This window comes from Pinus tabuliformis, chromosome X (assembly GCF_031772625.1).
Source record: "Pinus tabuliformis cultivar Carrire ecotype Pingquan chromosome X, CPIR1, whole genome shotgun sequence".
NCBI lineage: Eukaryota > Viridiplantae > Streptophyta > Pinopsida > Pinales > Pinaceae > Pinus > Pinus tabuliformis.
In genome coordinates this window covers 1212618247-1212636781 of record NC_142308.1, presented here as the reverse complement: position 1 = coordinate 1212636781, position 18535 = coordinate 1212618247, and positions in this window count along the sequence as shown.

Sequence of the window (18535 nt, the reverse complement as noted above, 5' to 3'; positions counted from 1 at the left end):
ATTTACTGCATTATGTGTAGCTTCACCCCAGAAGGTGTCAGGGGTTCCAGATTCATCAAGCATAGCTCAAGCCATTTGTTTAACAGTTCTATTCATTCTTTCCACCACGCCATTTTGTTGAGAAGTTATGGAAACAGATAACTATCTCTTTATTCCATGTTGTCCACAAAATTCAAAAAATTCATTTGATATGAATTCTCCTCCCCAAACAGATATGAGACATTTGATTTTTAGATCTAATTCATTTTCAACTAAAGATTTGAAGACTTTAAACTTTTCAAATGCTTCATCTTTATGCTTTAGTAAACCAATCCAGCACATTCTATAAAAATCATCAATGAATAAAATGTAGTATTCTTGTCCACAAGGTGACTTTTTCCTTGTTGGCCCACACAAATCAATATGAATGAGTTCAAGAGGCTTGCTTGCTGATCCTTCTTTAGCATTGAATTGAACTCTAGTTTTATTACCAAATTAACATGGTTTGTAGATGGTATTTTCTAAGATGATGATATTTGGAAGATCACGAACTGCCTTGAGCCTGCATTCTTTTCTTATTTGAGAAAATCTTAGATGCCCCAATCTTTTGTGCCATAACTAGTTCTCTTCTGTTTTGCTTAGATAACATTGTTCTTGACCTCCTTTTAGTATATATAGATTGCTTGGAGTTCTTGTACCTTTGATTATGGTCTTTCTTGTGTCAAGCTCACGAACCACACATTATTTTGATCGAAACACAACTTCATTTCCTTGATCACACATTTGACTAACACTCAACAAGTTATGCTTTAAACCATCAACATACATAACATTTCCAGCTTTAACCTTTTCTTTTAAATAAACAGAACCTTTACCCTTAATGACAACTGGTGTGTAATTTCCAAAATATACATTCTTTTCCTTTTCTAAAGTTTTGTATGAAAGGAGTTTATCTTTATCACCTGTCACGTGTTTATAGCATCTGGTATCAATGTACCCCTGATTTTATTGTCCTTCTGCAAACATAACTATGCCACATATTTCTGACTGAAATTCCTTCCTTTTCCATATCTTGGAATTTGAAGATGTTTGTTCCTTTTGAATTGTTGGCCGAAATTTTCTCCTGCATTCAGATTATTCATGACCAAAGTTATTGCAAAATGAACATAAACTTTCATCTTCAAGAGGAGAAAAGTTATTATAAGAGCTTTTCTTGATTCCTGTCACGCTCCTTTGTTTTATTTCTTCTCTAGTCATGAAAGTTTTGTAAGAAACACATTGAGAAGCCTTATGACCAAAGTTATGGCATGAAAAACATTATCCATTAAAGAAGAAGTTTCTATGATCATAAAATCTTTTGGTATTGTTCAACTTTTGGTTGGTGCTTCTATTGATGTTCACCCTTAGAGGAAAATGAGCATGATTTACCTGGGGAGTACCTTTAGGCTTTTGCTGAGGATTGACGCATTGTTCACTGATTTTTCATACGTCAAGATAGCTTTTGGTGATCGTTGAAGGCTTTTCTGGTTGGGAGGTTTCTCCAATGTATCTAAGACTAGTCTTTACAAGAGGAGAACATTGAATCTTGATGATTTCATCTAAGGCTTCTAATCCTTTAGCAAATCAAAGATTCAAAGATTTCGTCTTCTCAAGTTCTTTTCTTAGACCCACTACTTCACATTCTAAAATTTCGTTGTACTTTTCTCTTTCAATGAGTTGATGTGTCAAAGTGTCTATGACCATATTCTTTTCTTCCAAACATATTTTAAGTTGAGTGATTTCTTCAAGAAAATCTTCCTCTTCTAAGGCATCCATAAAATCATCATTGTCATAAGCCATAAACAGTTTCATATCTTGTTCAGATTCATCTCCATCAGTATTATACAAGCCATCGCTATCTTCATGAGTATAATAACTTTTTCTATTAACAAATTTTTTTCTATTACCTTTTGCAGAGTCCTTTCCTTTGTCATGATTATCTTTATGAGGACATTTAGTAGCATAATGACCAACTCTACCACATGAAAAACATTTGAAGGGAAGCTTACCTCTGAATATTTTGGAACCTCGTTGAAGTTTCTTCACAAAGTTTACCTCATCTTCTTTTGATATATATCATGATTCCTTGAGATCTTCCTTTTCTTTTCACTTTTCCGAGGCTTTGAAATTGACTTCTCTGATATCTGATGGACCTCCTTTTCTAATTTCAAAGTCAGTTAAAATTCCATGAAGTTTAACAACAGTAATATATTGGAGATCATGCTTCTGTTTAATGGTAGATACTATTGACTTAAATTTAGAAGATATAGATCTCAAATTTTTCTCTACTAAAGTAGCCTCCTTTAATTCTTCACCCAGATTCTTCATACAATTTACAATCTCATCTACTCGTAAAAGTTAACTAGCAATACTTTCTTAACTATGCATCTTGAGAGTTTCATAATGAATTCTGAGAGTTTGGAGCTTAGCATGTTTTACCTAGGAGTATCCTTCACAGCTCTGAATGATTTTGTCCCATATTTATTTGGTTGTGTTGAGCTACATGAATTTGACAAATTTGGATTCTGATAGACTTCCCAATAATGCATTGACGGCTTTGGAATTGTTTTCATATGCTTTCTTTTTTGTTGGATCTGTGGGGACTGCTTCTAGATATTGGTATCCTCTTTCCACAATTGCCCAAACATCAGCTCCAAGTGACTAAAGATAGGCTCTGGTTCTTACCTTCCAATATGCTAAGTTATTTATGTTGAAGATTGGTGGCCTGATATATCCCATTCCTTCATCATTGTTCATCTTGAGAGATCTCCCTTCAAGCGATCAAGCTTCTTCTGAAGGACTTGCTCTGATACCAATTGTTGGGAAAAATGTTGGGGGGGGGGGGGGGAGGGGAAGGGGGGGTGAATCAGTATTTTAACATTCACAATAATGATTTTCCTTTTTAAATTGTATACGTTATTTTGTTGAAACCAACCAGCGTATGTTCGTTCCTATAAAGAATGAAACTAGCGTATATATAACAAACTTTGATATATAATAAGTCCATGATGCCTTCTTCAAATAACGAAACTTTAGAAATTAAAACAACCCCTTCGAACAACAGAACCGATATGATTTATGCTGAGGTTGATTCGACTGCGCTTTTAGTTGAGCTCTCGGTAATAGACAATGGGTCCAGGGAAATCGAAATATTATCCAACAACAAATATGATAAGTCTGCGATGCCTTCTTCAGATAACGAATCTTTGGAAATTGAAACAACCCCTTCAAAAAGCAGAACCGATATGACTCACGTTGAGGTTGATTCGACTGTGGTTTCAATTGAGATCTCAGTAATAGACAATGGTCCAGAAAATATTAAAGAGATCGAAATAAATCCTTTACATAGGATATATGATAAATCTTCATCGATAATAGATAACGGGTCTAGGGAAATTGTGACAGCCCCATCAAATAACAGAACATACAATGAGGCCTCCAACAAATGCGTTTCCAACTACATGTTCATGGTAGATAACAAGACATTACCTTAGACCGAGGTTACATCCACAAAAACTGGGACAATAAATAATTTTTTTGAGAAGGGACCAACAACATCAAATGCCGAAAAAATAGGCAAACATATCATTAATCTTTCCAACACCAAGATTGATCAAGTCACTTTAGGTCTATTAGAAAGAGGCTTAATTTTTTCCATTTCCCCTCATACCACCCCCAAAGAAGACATTCTATGCAACATTGAATATGGGATTAAGGATTTACCGGACACCATTAAAGAAATTATTAGGCAAGATTGCTCCATTATACTTAGGAAAGCCAAACCACCCAGAAGCAACATTTGCAAACAGGAATATCTTGCTCTAAAGACCCTAAACTAGAACCCTAATATTGTGGCCTTGAAAGCTGACAAAGGTGGTGTGATTGTTATAATGAACACAAATGATTACAATGAGAAGATGCTAGACCACCTGACCAACAGTGGATGTTACATTAAAATAAAAAAGAATCCCATAAGAAATATCTCCAAGGTTGTCAATAACCTAATAAAATCAAGCAAAGAGCACAACATTAAAAATCTCATTGAAACCAATCCCTACACCCCTAGGATTTATGGAGCCCCTAAAATTCACAAAGAAGGGATCCCCATAAGACCCATTGTCAACACCATTGGTGGTCCCACTTACAATCTCACGAAATATCTTGCTAAAAAACTTAAACCCATGGTGGGGAACACCAGTTCCTTTGTCAAAGATTCTAATCACTTCATCAATGAGATCATGCAGATAAAACTAGACCAACATGACATATTGGTGAGTTTTGATGTGAAATCGCTTTACACTAACATTCCCATAGATGAAGCCATGGAGGTCATCCAAAAAATCACTGACCTGGACACATCTAAATTAGTAGAAGTTTGTCTAAAATCAACCTTTTTCAGTTTTAAAGATGATATATATGAGCAGACTTGTGGTGTAGCCATGGGATCACCTCTATCTCCCATAATTGCTAATCTGTTTATGGAACATTTTGAAACCAAAGCCATTGAGTCTTCCCCATTAAAACCTAAACTTTGGAAAAGATTTGTCGATGATACTTATATCATTTGGCCTCATGGAAAGGAGAAATTAGACATTTTCTTGACGCACCTTAACAGTCAATCTAACTCTATCAAATTTACAATGGAAGTGGAAGAGAATGGCACCCTTCCCTTTCTTGACATCCTAATCAAGAGAAACCAAGATGGCTCTATATCTCACCAGGTCTATCGTAAGAAAACCCACACAGAACATTACCTTCATGCCGAATCTCACCATCATCCTGCCTAGAAATTGGGGGTTCTCAACACTCTTGCTACCAGGGCTATTCGCATTTCTGATCATGATCATTTTGAACAAGAAAAGAAACATCTTATGGATGTTTTTGAAAAGAATGGATATAGAAGACACCAAGGAATGAAAGCTTTCAAGAAGGCTGAGAATCCTAAAAACAAACAACCTATGGAGGATTGTGCCGGTAAGGTCCACCTGCCCTACATATTAGGCACCACTGATAAAATTTCTTACATTTTAAAGAAAAATAACATAAAAACCTCCTTCAAACCCATGAACACCATCAACAGATGCCTAAAATTGGTAAAAGATCCTATTGATCCTAAATACCACAAAGGGGTTTATTTGGTTCCTTGTTCTTGTGGGAAAACCTACATTGGAGAGACTGGTCGATCAATCTCAACAAGAATTCAAGAGCATGTTGCTGACATTAAGCATAACCGCTCCAAAACCTCAGCTTTGGCTGAGCACTCTAGTAAAACCAATCATCACATTTGTATTGAAAACTCTAGTGTTGTGGCCAAAATTGATCATTATCACCATAGGAAATTTAGAGAAGCTATCGAAATAGGTAAAAACCCTAACAACCTTAACCGGGATAATGGTTGGAAAATTAGTGATAATTGGATTCCCACTCTAACCTCTGATTCCACCTTCTCCTAGATGTGCCCTACCCTCTTTTCGCTTGTTTTAGCCTCCATAACCTTCCTTTTAATAACCCTTCCCTATACTCAGTCAAACATTTCAACATAAAAACCAATATCAAAAATAAATAATCTTTAATTCCCATATATATATATATATATATATATATATATATATATATATATATATATATATATATATATATATATATATATATATATATATATATATATATATATATATAACTAAAATTGTAGTTAATTTAAATGTCAATTACAATCCTAATATAAATAAATAAAAACTTCATCAATTAGTCAATAATAATTTATAACAATATATTTAAGCATTAATAATTTTAGAATCCTCAATTTGAAATAAAAATTCTATTTAATTTAAAATCATATAATCATTTTGAAATTAATAATAAAAAGTAATTTATGATGCATAATAATAAATTAGTTTATAATTATCATTAAACATTACATATTGATTATTATAAATTTTAATCATTCCATTATAATTAAATAAAGATAATTTTCATACAACTTATTGTATTTAAATCACCAACATTCATTTAAAATAATAATAATAATTAAGTAATTAATAATCTTTAAAGGAAACTGCATATTAAATTAAAACTAAAAAACTAAAAACATTAACATACTAAAACATAAATATAAATAAATTATAACATGAATTATATCATCATCAAACCTGTCAGTTGTTTTCCCTTCCCAACCCTAACCTTTATTTATTAACCCTATTGAGTTCTGACTTATTCATTCATGGATCTAATCCTAATGATGAACCACAGAGGTTGGTTCGAAATGTTGATTCCGAAAAAACATGAATGTGATGACTCCAGAAGATAACACCACACAAAATACGGATCGCAGAAGCCTCAAATCAATAACTACTTCATTGTCTTAAATCATAGTGTGATGTATTAACTAAGCGGTAAACAGATGCAGTAAGAACATAATAAATCAACACACATGAACACCAGTATTTTTCAGGTGGAAACCCAATGCGGGAAAAAACCATCGTTGTTGTCATCTTAGTCTTCAATCTTCTTATAATTAAAAGTGTTTACAAATTTTGTACTGGTGCAGACTTTTCTAGTATGTAGGCATCTACCAGCTGAAGGCTGCAACCTTCACTAGTTTTCTAGCTTCTATTGAAAGGGAGCTCCAACCCCTTGGATCTTTTACTGGTTGATATGTTTACAAGTACGTAGGTGCCAACCTACATAAGGCTACTACCTTCACTCTTCCTCTAGCAACCACGTTTCATAAATTTTTAGACTGGATACTCCTGGTACACAACAATACAATATGAAGGCCACTTTTCATCAAATTTTCGTACTAGACCCATTAGTAACATCAATCACCACTGCAATATAATCATCAAATACAACTATATCTATCAACAATCAGTCAATATGAACAATCAACTCACTATCACCAGAACGCTAAGTTGAACCTAGAACACTACATCAACAACGAGAACCAACTGTAACCTCAAAAATCATATGTTAGAATGTAGATGCTACTTTAATGAAGCTAACCTGCATGCATACGCTACTTCCTTTAACCCAACCTGTGTATACCTCTAAAGATACCGAATCATAAAACCATTGAACCAAAAACTGTGTCAACCAGTGACATTCTGAAGATATACTTTCAAGTTATAAACTTTTAAACAGATAACAGCAAATATCACCCATCTTACTCAATAAATCAATCAACCAGACCCAATCTCTTTACATAATTAGTTTTACTTTCAGATATAATGAATACATCATTGAAAAACAACAGTAAACCAGCAACACTAATTAGATATATCAATCATCTCTTAACAACAATATTTTCTTATGCATACGCTACTTGGAAGTGCCAAACCAACGTGTATACGCACCTTCACCAAGGCAAACCAGTGTATAGATCTACAAATAATAACTGATAACTTTGTAGCTATTCCAGACTTCAGACATGCCCAGATCATAACATATAAAGGATCAAACATGCGTTAGAAATCAGATCTGGCCCATCCATTATCATATCTTACAATGATAAGTCATTTCAGGTCTCATGATCCTGATCCAACATTGTATCTAAAGGTGCACAATATATTTCAGATCATATCATAACCATAGTGCTTAAAACATAAAATATACTTCAGATAGAAGTATTCATGAAAAACCCTTTCACTTTCACACTTAGCCCTTTGATATTATCCTCCTTATATAGTTTTAGTCTTTCTCAATAACTTGGACCAAACAACGCTTAGAACCTGTAGTATTCTTGGATGGGATCAATTAATCATTATTCCGATCAATATTGTGGGCTAATACCATGGTATGGACCCTTGGTATTCATTAATCTTAATTTCCCATCCCACACGCGCTTTTCCTTTGAAGAAAGTGCGTGCATATGTATACACTCCTTTTTTTCTGTGAAACTGCTTGTAAATGCTATTTGGAATAAGTGAACCAACGTATACAACTTAAAAAAAAAATCTCCAATTGCTTGATGTTGATCTATAGTCCTTTGTCCCATCATCCTGTTCTTTTGTACCATTACCCTGTTACCTCTGAATTGACATGTTACAATGTGAGTTGTCCTTTATCAAATCTAAACTAACCTATGAATGGGTTGACATCAAGGAAAACACATGTACCATAATGCCAACAGGAAAGAGATCATGGTTGTGGCCATTTCACTTCATTCTTATATATAGAGTGAGCTAATCACTCCAATTTGTAATTGGATTACAACTTGATGAGCATGACCTATGACCAAGTAAACTTGTTTTGTTCCCTGAAAAAAAACATTATAAAATAAGGATCTTAATCAATGCCATGATCTCAACTCCAATTCCACATGTTTAATATGTAGGATGCCCCATATAGATGTCTCACATGGAAGGTATTCCATCTATGTTAAGAGCCACAAAGGGAAATTTTGGATAGACCACTCTTACTGTAAGTTTTTAGTAATTCCTCTCGCACTGAAAGTGACTCACTGCTCAAAGAGTAGAGAATGATATTCGATTCAATTAATTTCATACATGATGTGTAAGTAAATCTTCCGTATATGCACATATATTCCATATATGCACATTTCTTCCATATATGCCTTTTGTGCATGCACAACTTCCGTATATGCGCATATATGGAAGTTGTACATATATAGAAGATATGGATATATATAAAAATTGTGCATATATGGAATATATGCAATACATAAGATGTTTATATATAAAAGTTATACGACTTATGTATATGTACATCTTTTGTATATGCACATATCTTCCATATATGGACATATCTTCTGTGTATGCACAACTTCCGTATATGCACACACATGTGTGCAACTTCAACCTTCGTATATGCACATATCTTCTTTATGTACACAACTTTTGTATATACACATATATGAAATTTTTGTATATACGGAAGATATGCACATATATGAAAGTTGTGCATATATGGAGGTTTTCTTATTTGCATATTACAGAAGTTGCGCTATATGTCGTATGAAAAATATATATATGCATATACAAAATTTGTGCATATACAGAAGATATGTGAATTGCAGAAGCTGTGTAGAACTTCAGACTCTATATAGGCACAACTTCCATATATGCAGATCTTTTGTATATGTGCATATCTTTCGTATATGTGCATATACGAATGTTTCACATATAAATAAATTGTACATATACAGAAATTGTGCGTATATCGAGGTTGTGCATATACAATGACTAAAGTATGTGTATATGTGCATCTTCCATATATGCACAACTTTGAGCACAACTTCAACCTTTGTATATACTTAGTATTCGTATATGCACATATCTTCCGTATATGTGAAATTTTTGTACATGAAAATATCTAAAGGTTATGCATATATGAAAAATATGCACATAAATGGAAGTTGCGCATATACAAATGATTTGCATATGAAACTTCTTGAGGAATATGATAAATTGCAAGTGATTAAATTAGTGTCTTTTAAGCCTCTTATTTCAAATTCATAAACACATAAACATGAATTAAAATTTTAGTTTTTTCGTAAAACATAAGACAACATCACCATAACAGCAAACACAACATAACAAAATGATGAAGGAGTTCACCCCTCCTAGGCTACATTTCTTGGTCCAGCTTTCAATGGTTGGACCTCTTTCATTATGCTCATAAAATGGTATTTATATCAAGTTACAATGCTCAAATGGCTTCAACAATAGCTCCAATGGCTTCAGATTTGTCAGAAACCCCTATCTAGCCTCCTTATGCTCCCAAAAAGGAAAAAAACGGAATGAATTATGATCTCCCAAGTCTTACTACTATTCGTTCTACAAATCGCACATGTCTGCTAACCATCCTACAAATCCTCCCTAAAAATCGCTAACGGGCCAATAATTAGGCTAACCACCGACGCATTTTGTGGGATATTTAATTCATCCATTAATGCATATGGACCAAATATTTGATCGAATATGGGGTTGGTTCCTTTTTATCTGCATCAGTGGTCATATGGGTGGCCATAGGCCCTTAGGCTGGCCCTCATGGGCTAGCCTCCAACTCCTTCGCTCCTAGTTCTGCGGACCTGGGCATATTGTTGTGCGCTTGAGTTTTAATGTGACCCGTGGGCTGGGCTAGGGCCTAGCCCTTGGCCCCCAGCCAGAGGTCCCATGGCGTTGGGGTGGCCAGGGGCTAGCCCTTGGCCCAACCCCTCCCCAAAAGTGTCATAAACCAACCTTTAAATATATGTGACTGACATCATATGAAAAGAAACATGATGTAGTGTGTTGGTGTGTTCGTTAGTTAGTTGGTGAGTGGTTGCGTGTTTGAACCTCCGGAGTTGCAATTCTACTCTTAACAAAATTTTAGTGGCCACCAAGAGGCCACGTGGCAGCCTCTGGTTGGCCCACGTGGTCCCTCCTGGTTAGTCCACTTCACCAACCTCAAAACCAATAAAAACCACCCATTTTGCAACCAATAAGATTCTAACAAGTGGCAAGTTGTGATAGGCTGATGAAGCACAGTCAGTGTGTACAATGAGGGTCCAGTCAGCAGTACGGAGTGCTGACTGTCCAACCATGTACAACCAAAAACCAAATGTTTTTATTGTTTCCACAAATGAACAAAACACATTTTTGGGGGCATACAATGTTCGTTTTTCATGAAACAAATTGCGCCAAATTCAAAAAGACGATATCTATGCGGTTATTCTAGTTTCGAGCCACTCCGACAACTTTGAAATTTGAGCATAAAATTGATCGACCAGATCATTCCTCCCCACTGGAAGCTTTTGGACCTCCAAAATATCTTTATTACTGAAAAATTAGATGAGGATACAGTTCCCTCACCCTTCTAGTCTCAACCCACTGGAATTTGCTTGAATTTAATAATTTGAGCTTTTCATGAAAACATATCATTTTCCCTCATTTTGGAGAACCTGTCTTTTTGTTGTAGATACCATATTGCTGCAATTTCCCAAAATATGCAGAAAAAAATACTGTCCTTGAAGGAAAAAACACATTTCCTTCTCAGTCATCAATCAAAGGAAACTTAAACAAGTTCAAATTATTCTCACCTTGAACACTATCGACATGACAATGCTTGACATACCTAGCCTTGCACTTGGCTCAACTCTTCAGCAAATGAGATAACCATCACCATGCACCATCTCTTTTCAAAGACAATAACTTTTTAAACCCACAAGAATAAATTTTGGAACCAATGCCCTCTTTGTCAAATTTCTTTGGCACTTTCTCTTTGACCTTTGCACTCTTTAGCACTGACATATTGTTCACATCACTGTTCAACAATGATGTATGTTGCTGCAATTTTACCTCATCTTGTTTACCTATTTTAGGAGGCAATATGTTAGATTTCAAAAACATCTTATCACACCCATTAGCAACATCAATGAAATCAGATTTTACATTTGATGTATCTCCTTGAAATGTCTCGTTCACAACATCTTGATGCTTGAACATTAACAAAGCAAAATTCTGACTAGCATTCACAATTCTCTTCATTTGTCCAACATGCATAAGATACAAACTCATCTTATTATGATGCGCTCTAACTATGTACTCAATCCCATTCTTTAGTAAGTGATACTTATTCTCATCGCGATGAAAGATTTCTCTCCTATCATAAAGATATGGGCTTTCGAAAACAATACCATAAATTTAAAGTGGAACTACATCAAGTTCAACTTCATCAAGAAAGTTTGCAGTGATTGCAAATCTAAGTACGCACTTCCTTGTCATCTGCAAATTTTCATTCTTACATATCCAACCTAAAGTATAAGGTCTTGGATGTGGAATGGTTTCTAGATTTAACTTCTTGACTAAGTCTTCATAAATAAAATTTGCTTGTGAACCACTATCAATTAGTGTGTCAATTTTGGTATGCTTTGAAACAACTCTAATGTGGAAAAGATCAATTCTTGTTTCTTCATTTTGAGTATCATTAGGAAATATTTAAGAACTAGTACTTGCTATGTTCTTACCTTTCAAACCCATTGTTGTGATTTTTGTTTCATTTCTGGAATTAGAACCTAAATCATGTTCTATAATTGCAGTTGTTTTCTCCTTCTCTTTAATTTTAAGCTTGTTGGGTCTCATCTCTGGATGAATTTTCCAACAATGATCTTCATCATGGCCATCTTTAAAAATATGTTTTCATGTGAGTTTTTCTTTCTCCATTTTGATGGAATCATTCTTCTTCCCTTTTCCCTTAAACTCACCCTTTCATTTTTCTCCAAAATCAAGGGAACTCTGCCTTTCCTCATCTGAAACATGTCTCCCTCTTGCTTCTAGATGTGTGGCTTGTACAAAAAATTCATCTAAATTTGTGGGGTTAAGCATGAGAATAATGTGTCTTAGGTAACTATGCAAACCTCCAATTTATTTTAACAAAGTTTCTTGAGATGTAAAATCTACACCCAATATTAGTGCTCTTCTCCTAAACTCTTGAGTATAGTTTTGTACACTTTGTCCTTTTCCTTGCCTAAAGTTTTGCCAATCCATTATAGATTTATGAATGTATGCTAATGGATAAAATTGTCTTCTCAATGTAGCAACAAAATCATTCCAAGAGGTTAAGACCTTACCATGCTTTTTCATGTCCTCTTGAGTTTTGGCTTCCCACCAAATAAGAGCTGCACTTTCCAATCTTAGTGAAGCAAGTTGAATCTTGGTGTCATCATACTTGATCCTTTGTATCATGAAATACACTTCAAGTTGACGTACTTGATTATCTAGTCTTTAAGAATTTATCTCTCCATCATACATAGGAAAATCAAACTTTATGTCAAGTTTCCAAAATGGATTTTTACCATGTCCCTTTGGAAAATGTGGAGGTGTTTGTGAAGGGGTTGTTGTGGAAGATGAAGATGGTGAAGATGGCGGTGAGGATGGAGGTGAAGAGAATGGTGGTGTCAAAGGTGGTTTGTCACCATTCCCTTTTGGAGGCTTGTCCTCATCTCCTCCTTTTCCTCCTGAAGAACCCTCTCCCTTTGGAAGCTTGGAGCTCTCACCTTGCAATATTGCGTTTCTCTCTTCATAAATAAATTTCACCATTTGGGTCATGTCAAAGATTTTTTTTTTTTGAAATATTTCTCATCCTCTAACATATTATCAGGCCTTCCTTCATGCGACATGCTTTCTGAAGCTTCAGGTGCAATTTGAGGTGAAATTTGTGGTGGATATTATGGCAAATGTGCTCTCCTTGTCCTTGTCCCAACTTGAGGACTTGCAACCACAAGATTTCATTCTCCTCTCTTGAGCTTCAACCTTGTAAGCATCAGAAACACTTGCAAACAAATTAAACCCTCACAACAACAAAGAACCTAAGCTTTGATACCAAATTGATCTGTATATGAAACTGCTTGAGGATTATGATAAATTGAAAGTGATTAAATTATGGTATTTTAAGCCTCTTATGTCAAATTCATAAACACATAAACATGAATTACAAGTTCAGCTTTTGCATAAAACATGAGACAACATCACCATAATAGCAAACACAACACAACAAAATGATGAAGGAGTTCACCCCGCCTGGGCTACATCTCCTAGTCCTGCTTCCAATGCTTGCACCTCTTTCATTATGCTAATAAAATGGTATTTACATCAAGTTACATTACTCAAATGGGTTCAAAAATAGATCCAATGGCTTCAGAACTATCAAAAACTCCTATCTAGCCTCTTTATGCTCCCCAAAAGGCAAAAAATGAATGAGTTATGATCTCCCTAAGTTTTACTGCTATTCGTTCTACAAATCACACCTCTTTGCAAACCGTCCTACAAATCTGCCTCAAAAATCGCTAACAGAGCGATAATTAGGCTAACCATTGGTGCATTTTGTGGGATACTTAACCCATCCATTAATGCCTTTGGGCTCAATATTTGACCAAATATGGGGCTAGTTCCTTTTTATCCACGTCGGTGGTCTTATGGGTGGCCATAGGCCCTTGGGCTAGACCTCGTGGGCTAGCCCCCGACTCCTTCACTCTTGTTTCTGTGGACCTAGGAATATTGTTGTAGGCATGAGTTTTAATATGACTTATGGGTTGGTCTAAGGCCTAGCCCTTGGCCCCCAACCCAGGGTCCCGTGGCACTGGGGTGGCCAGGGGCTAAGCCTTAGCCCAACCACTCCCCAAAAGCGCCATAAACCAACCTCTAAATATATGAGACTCACATCATATGACAAGAAATATGATGTAGCGCATTGGTGTTACCGTTGGTTAGTTGGTGAGTGGTTGCACATTCGAACCTCCGAAGTTGCAATTCCATTCTTAAAAAAAAATTAGTGGCCACTAGGAGGCCACATTGCAGCCTCTGGTTGGCCCACGTGATCCCTCCTAGTTGGTCCACTTCACCAACCTCAAAACCAATAAAAACCACCCATTTCGAAACCAATAAGATTATAACAAGTGGCAAGTTGTGATAGGTTGATGAAGTACAATCAACCTGTACAGTTAGGGTCCATTTAGTAGTACGAACTGTTGACTTTGCAGCCATGTACAACCAAAAACTAATTTTTTTTATTGTATCCACAAATGAATAGAACTCATTTCCGGGGCATACGACGTTCATTTTTTATGAAACAAATTGCGCCAAATTTAGAATGACGAGATCTACGTGGTCGTTCTGGTTTCAAGCCATTCCCACAACTTTGAAATTTGAGCATAAAATTGATCCACCAGATCAACAAAAGATATGTGATACAAAAGATGTACACATATACAAGTTGTGTGACTTCCATATATGCACATTTTCTGTATATGCACAATTTCTATATATGCGCTTCTTCTGTATATGTGCATAGTTTCTATATATTGTTTACTTTTGTAGCTTGGGAGGTACTCCAAGCCTTGAGGATCAAGGGTTGGGAGGAAGGAGCTCCACAAATGGCCTTATGGTCTTGAAACCTAAGCCTGGGGTTTTGTACCCATCGATGTTGGGGCCAAAAACATGAGGATATTTCTAAATATGATGGATGGAGAAGATAGAGGACGTCGAGATGAACTGGACATAACGAAAATCATCGAAACTTGAGTTGCAGAAATAAAGATACTAATTTTTTAAGTCAATATGTGGGTTTGGTCAAGGTCAGCTAGGCGTTTAGAGACCTTGTGAAAACTTTTCAAGCCCACACATGTGATTTTATGGAGCCCTTGTATTTTGTATAAATATAAGGTGGAGGAGAGTCATTTAACACATCCAAGAAGCATCTTTCATAGTCTACAAATCAAGAAAGGTAGCATGAATGTAGAAACGTGCGAGTGTAGGAACGCGTGAGTGTAGGAACGTATGAGTGCATGAACGCGAGTGAAGGTAGCGTGAGTGAGGGTTGAGCATGTAGAAGACTACACCAGGGTGACACAAAAGTTGAGCAAGGCTCAGTATGTATTGTATTGATGTGTTAAGGTTGACTTGATGTTAATGGATGGTGTCCTAGGATAGGACAATTTGGAAGTCTGTTGGCAGCCAAGAGGAAGGGTTTCCTAGGTGGTTGGATGCCCTAACCAAGGGAAGATTCTATAGCAAGGATTGGTCACGCGTGGACTATTGGAGGGAAGTGTGAGAGTGGACCAAGTGTGGATAGTGATTGGGCATTTATGCTCTACTAGAGCACAGTGTGATAGTGCCTAAGTTGGAGCTCGATATGAACCATATTCATGGACTTAGGTGGTTACTAGAGTGGCAGTTGTTGAGCTCAAGGGTTGAAGAACCAGAGGAGCAGTTGAGTAGCCCTATACCTGATTGTGGAGAAGGACTTCTACAGCAAATGATGGGCGATCCTCCTAACCCATGTTCATTGTGGGAGATGGACATATTGCAGTGATAGGTGGTGGCCCTTCGTGCCCTATGTTAGTCTTCATTGGAGCATCAAAGGAAGACTATAGTGGGTTTAATTCCGTGAGTAGATGAGGAGCAGCAGCGGCCAGATTGAGAGTTTTTCATAAGTGGATTTGTGAAATACTCGACAAGAGTATCAATGTGTTGATGCCTTAATGGACTAAGGAAAAACTAGTGAGAAAATTGGATAGTCGAGGTTCAGTGGCCATATGGACATGGATCGTTGACAGAGGAAGTGCTACAGATCGAGAGCTGAAGGACCAGGAAGGTACACGGTATGACCGAGACGAGTTGAGAGAGTCAACTACATCAACTAGATGGTCAGAGTATCTTGTTGAGGATAGATTGGTTGTTGATGGACCGACACCAAGCCCTGATTTTGTAATGTTATACTAATGGATATTTGAGGACCATTATCCATGGTATAGGAGCCCTAGAATATTGTATTATATTTTGATTAATATAATGAAGTTGGGTTGAAAATTATAAAAATTTGTCCATATTTTTTGCACTAGTAGATTTATTATTATTTATATTTCGCTATGCAAAGTAGTATCATTGTGATTCTTGGTTTGGTAGTGCTAGAGATTCTAAGATTCTATCCTAGATCCAATATCGTGGAAAAACAACATGGTTTCAGAGCATATCTGAACTACTTTGAGGGACAATGAATCCGAGTGGTCACAGCGAAGCAACATAGAGGGAGTTGTGGGTGTCTAGATCATGGAGCAGAGGATTCAGCTGAACACATGGAGATGTGGTCTTGATTGGCTTGGAAACGAGATTGGTTGGGAGTTCTGGTGGATTGGTGGTGAGCCTAGTGAATAATATTTTGTTGTAGGGAAGATTACTGATTGTGGAATTTTGTTGATTTGTCATGGATGGTAGGGACAACTCGAGGGTTTCTTTGGCTTGGATGAGATCAGGTTGATTGAGATGGATTCATGTGTTGGAATTTATATTTGTAGGATAGAGTCTTCATGATTTAGTGATGTTGCATATCCAAGATTGGAGGGATTTCCATGCATAGTATTTGATTCAGGAGGATGAGTTCTTGCAGGATTGAGCCAATGGAGATCGTGTAGGATCAGAGGGAGTCTAGTCTCAGAAGGAGCAACCTCGTGGAGGTTTCGGATCTTCAGGTTCATATGTGATGAGACAGAGGCACTACTGAGGTTGTCAGGTTCATTCTATAGGGTATGTTGCAATAATGGACGCCTGATGGGATAGTTTCGCCAATGAGGATAATTACATCCTAGTCTTGGAAAAACATCCCTCGCTAAGAAGGAGTGTTGATTTTTGTATCTTGGGAGGTACTCCAAACCTTGAGGATTGAGGGTTTAGAGGAAGGAGCTCCACAAATGGCCTTGTGGGCTTGAAACCCAAGCTTGGGATTTTGTACGCATCATTTTTGGGCCCAAAACCATGAGGATATTTCTATATGTGATGCATGGAGATGATAGAGGACACCGAGACGAATAAAACGTAATGAAAATCATCGAAATATGAGTTGTAGAATGAAGATATTGATTTTTGAAGTCAATATATGGGCTAGCTCAAGGTCGACTAGGTGTTTAGAGACCTTGTGACAAGTTTTCAAGCGCACACATGTGATTTTATGGAGCCCTTGTATTTTGTACCAATATAAGGTGGAGGAGAGTCATTTAACACATCCAAGAAGTATCTTTCATAGTCTACACATCAAGAAAGGCAGCACAAATGCAAGAAAATGTGAGTGCAGGAATGCGCAAGTACAGGAACATGTGAGTGCATGAATGCGAGTGCAGGTAGCACGAGTGAGAGTTGAGCATGTAGAAGCCTACATCAGGGTGACACAGAAGTTGAGAATGGCTCGGTATTTATTGTATTGATGTGTTAAGGTTGAATTGATGCGAATGGATGGTGTCCTATGAGAGAAAAATTTGGAAGTCTGTTGGTAGCAAAGAGGAAAGGTTTCCTAGGTGGTTGGATGCCCTAACCAAGGGCAGATGGTATAGAAAGGATTGGTCACTCATGGACTATTGGAGGGAAGCGTGAGAGTGGACCAAGTGTGGATAGTGATTGGGCATTTATGGTCTACTGGAGGACAGTGTGATAGTGCCCAAGTTGGAGCTCAGTATGCACCATCTTCATGGACTTAGGTGGTTTCTAGAGTGGTAGTTGTTGAGCTCAAGAATTGAAGAACCAGAGGAGCAGTTGAGCAGCCCTATACTTGAATGTGGAGAAGGACTTCTACAACAAATTATGGGTGGTCCTCCTATCCCATGTTCATTGTGGGAGATGGAGATCTTGCAGCGATAGGTGGTGGCCCTTTGTGCCCTATGTTATTCTTCATTGGAGCATCAAAGGAAGACTATAGTGGTTTGAATTCCTTGAGTAGATGAGGAGCAACAATGGCCATATTGAGAGTTATTCACAAGTGGATTTGTGAACAACTTGACAAGAGTATCAATTTGTTGATGCCTTAATGGACTAAGGAAAAACTAGTGAGAAAATTTGATAGTCAAGGTTTAGTGGCCACATGGACATGGATCGTTGATAGAGAAGGGCTGTAGATCGAGAGCTAAAGGACCGGGAGGTAAATGGTATGACCAAGAGGAGTTGAGAGAGTCGACTACATGAACCAGATGGTTAGAGTATCTTGTTGAGGGTAGATTGGTTGTTGATGGACTAACACCAAGCCCAAATTTTGTATT